Below are 4,198 nucleotides of genomic sequence, written 5' to 3'. Positions count from 1 at the left end.
CACTTGGAGATGCCTTAATTTATTTTCTGTTAACACCTGTTCAGAGTTGAGAAAGAGGGAATAAGACAAGGATGATTATAGGGTGGAAAGGATGAAGGGAAGCAGAGAACTGTGAGAGGATTGAGAAGTTCCCAACTGGTTGTTCTCCACTTTGAATTTGAGTGAGGCTTGTCTTGGGGGGGGGGGGGGGAATATTCTTCAAGGCATCAGTGTTGTATAAACCTGCTTAAGGTCTAAATATTTGAAAAATGTAATTATATAGTGGAATTGAAAATTTGTCTCATAATAAGCCAACATAATTAGGACAAAAAATTTAATTTTTGAATATCTGAGGAAATTTCTTCATAAAATGTTTGCCTAAAAAGACTGAACTTTAACACCAATCTTGTTTTTCTTTTGTATATTGCAATTTCTACACTAGCCTCCCTCAAGGTCCGAGGGGAAAAGTCTTGTCAGAACCTGGAGATTTATCCATCCTTAACTGCTTTAAGACAGCCAGCACCTTAATAAGTATAGGTTCCATGACCTCACTGCTTGTCTTCCTTACTTCCCTATACGCTGTGCCAGCTTTCTGAGTAAATACTGATGGAAAAAAGAAAGCATTTAAGATATCTCCCATCTTTTCTGACACCAGACATAGCCAACCACTCTGATCTTCAAGGGGACCAATTTGCCCCTTATTTTATCTTTTAATATTCCTGTAGAAACCCCGTAGGATTTTCCTTCACATTGTCTGCTGTGACAGAATATAGATATGTTTTTGGGAGATAAATTGGGGCAGGGTTTGTTAGTGTAGGTCACATAGAAATACTTTAAAACATAATTTAAAATACTGGAGCTCTGCTCATACTAGACATCTCGGGGCCAACAGCCTTTGCAAAAGCTTTGGAGAGTGCCCAAGAGACTTAACGAATGGATTGTTGTTTAAAAAAGGCAACAGATGAAAGAACTTGTTGGGCCGCAGATTGGAGGGAAACTTGCTGTTCTAAGAGGGTCATGTGGTTTTGCAAGCAGAGAGAGTCATACAGGCTTTGTGTGTGTGTGTGTGTGTGTGTGTGTGTGTGTGTGTGTGTGTGTGTGTGTGTGTGTGTGTGTGTGTGTGTGTGTGAGAGAGAGAGATCAGTTTTACAGTCAGCAGCAGCTGGGACTGGAACAGGACAAGCTGGCAAGCTTGTGGAAAACCCCATCTGGAATTCTGGTTGTGAGTTCTTAGTTCAGCGTGGTCAAAGCCCTTGTGGTTCATGTGAGAGGAGAGGACTGGCTGTCTAATGTTTCACTTTAAATAAGAGAAACAAAAAGGCACCCTAGTGACCTGAAAGAGTTTATCATCTGGAGAACCCTGAGGGGGCAAATTACTTCGGCAAGACACTGGAGTGGCTGATTAAAAAGGAACCCATTGTGGGTGACCAGCATACAACAAATCTCTCTGAAAACCGACAAGATCCTTCTTGAGCAGTAACCATTTACTTTTCAAGCACCAAAGCCTGGTGAACTTTATAAATGTTAAATTATGTGCACAGTATAAAAATTGCCTGCAACCAGTGAACTTGGAGGAGTGGAGAAGTGAGATTGGACTGTGAATCAAATAACTTTTCTGAACTTACACACACATGTGCTTAGAATGAGAAGGGGGTTAAGATAAGTCAATAATGATAAGTTTGTGTGATTCTGTTTTCATGTTTAAAAGATAATTAAAAGCAACTTTTGTTTAAGTAACCATTTGTCTTGGTGAACTTCTATTGCTGCTATGTTTTGTAGTCCTCTGGGCTCATAATACTGCCAAAGCAACCTCTTTTGGCCCTCCTGATTTCCTTAATTGTTTTTATTGCATTTTCTCTATTCTACAAATATCTAATTTGCTCCTTGTTGCCTATACCTGCTATACACCTCTCTTATTAACCAGATCCCCCAAATCTCTCAAAAACCAAGGTTCCCTAGGCCTGTTAACCAGATCCCCCAAATCTCTCAAAAACCAAGGTTCCCTAGGCCTGTTAACCAGATCCCCCAAATCTCTCAAAAACCAAGGTTCCCTAGACCTGTTAACCAGATCCCCCAAATCTCTCAAAAAACAAGGTTCCCTAGGCCTGTTAATTTTACCTTTAATCATGACAGGCAAATATTCTGTACTTTCAAAAAAAAATCCTTTGAAATGCCTTCTATTTACTGACCCTTGCCAAAAAGTAACATGTTCCAATCCACACTTTCTAGATGCTTTTTTCATTTCCTCAAAATCGGTCTTTTTCCAGTTTAGAATCTCAATCCAAGGACCAAAGCTAATTAACTTGAAACTAATGGTATTAAGATCACTGGATCCAAAATATTCCCCTACACATACTTCTGTCACCAGTCCTATCTTATTCCCAAAAAGATGATCCACTATTGTGCAATTTTTAGAGATGACAAATGTTACAAGCCCAAAACTCAATAGATATTCAGCAAGACAAATGGTTAGTTTGTAGCCGACTGCTACAAAGAAACACGCACACTCGTGTGGGAAGTTAATCTCTGAGATTTATTGAGGCTGGAAAAGGCTTTTATACAGTTGGGGTTCCTGCCATTTGTTTGATTGCTGACATTAGCTGCATGAATAACAATAGCAGGTGGGAACATTCTTGCATGTGAATACCCTTCTTCCCCAGCCTGTTACTGATCTGTTAGCTGGTCAGCTCGGCCAGCGCCATTTTAGGGCTGCTCCAGCTTTCAACTGCACTGGTTCGCTGATTTATAGTGTGTTATGCTGCTGTTTACTACCGCGCAATGTGTCGGCTTAATCTCTGCAGTGGCAGGCCGCCACATGACACCCCCAGAATTGGCACTATAGTTCATAGTGTCCTTGGATGCAGTCCCCAATGTTTTTGGTGGTCTGCCTCTGCTTTGAGATGCTGGCATCTCCATGGGTTGTGTCTGGTCCATGTGTGCTGGCTTGAGCCTGTCTGCAATGAAGACCTCTGGTTTGCCACCATTGTCCAGTTTGAAGGTGGCCCTGTTGTTCTGGATGACTCAGAAGAGGCCTTCGTAGGGCATCTGTAGCAGTGGACATTGTGGCCCTCTGCGCACTAACACATGTTCGCAGTCTTGGAATTCTTTAGGGATGTTGAACTTGGCTTGCCATGTCTGGAGGGTGGGATCAGAGCCAGGTTACCGAACTTTTGCCGCAGCTTGTCTGGAAAGGTGGTTGTATTCTCCTGTTGACCTCTGGACAGTGGGTTGAAATCCACGGAGTCCATGAGAGGAGCACCATAGACGAGCTCATTGGAGGATGTGTGGGGGGTCTTCCTTCAGGGCTGTACGAATCCCCAGCAGTGCCCATGACATTCTGTCCACCCAGTTGAGGTCCTTGAGTTGTCATGAGGGTGGCCTTGAGGTGCCTGTGGAAGCACTCAACCAGCCCATTAGATTGCAGGTGGTATGCTGTCAGGTGGTGTAGCTGAGTGCCCCACAGGTTGGCAATGTCTGTCCACAGGCTGGAGGTAAATTGTGCCTTCTTTCAGAGGTTATGTGGCATGGTAGCCAGATCCTTGCCACCCAGGATGAGTGGAGTGCCTTAGCGCAGGACCTGGTGGATGTGTTGGCCAGGGGGATTGCTTCTGGCCATCAGGTGAAATGGTCAACCACCGTGAACAGGTAGTGTAAACTCTGTGAGACTGGTAAGGGTCCCACTATGTCCATGTGAATGTGGTCAAACCTTCGTTCTGTTGGCTTGTAAAGCTGTGGGGGTGGGGGCGGGGGGTGGGGGGGGGGGAGAATCTCTATGTGCTGCAGTACCTTGGCTGCTTGGCACTGTGTGCTCATCTTGGCCCACCCACTGACTTGTTTCTGCAACCCATGCTACGCCTACTTGCTGGCCACCAACCAGACAGTGCTGCTAATTGATGGATGTACCAGTCCATGGATGGAGTCGAAAACTCACTGCCTCCATGCCATTGGGATGATAGGTTGATCCTGCCCGGTGGCCATGTCGCACAGGAGGGTAGTGTTACCTGTGCTGACCGGGATGTCCTGAAGCTGCAGCCCTGTAATGGTGATCCTGTACTGAGGTATCTCGTCGTCCTGCTGCTGTTCCTCTGCCAGGCCACGAAATCTAGTCCATTAACTTTGTCTGTCTTGACAAGGTGTCCATGACCACGTTGTCTTTTCCCGAGATATGCCTCACTTCAGTGGAGTACTCCGAGATGCAAGACAAGTGTCTCTGCTGGTG

This window comes from Narcine bancroftii, chromosome 4 (genome assembly GCF_036971445.1).
Source record: "Narcine bancroftii isolate sNarBan1 chromosome 4, sNarBan1.hap1, whole genome shotgun sequence".
Lineage (NCBI taxonomy): Eukaryota > Metazoa > Chordata > Chondrichthyes > Torpediniformes > Narcinidae > Narcine > Narcine bancroftii.
Note: the sequence above shows the minus strand (reverse complement) of the source record.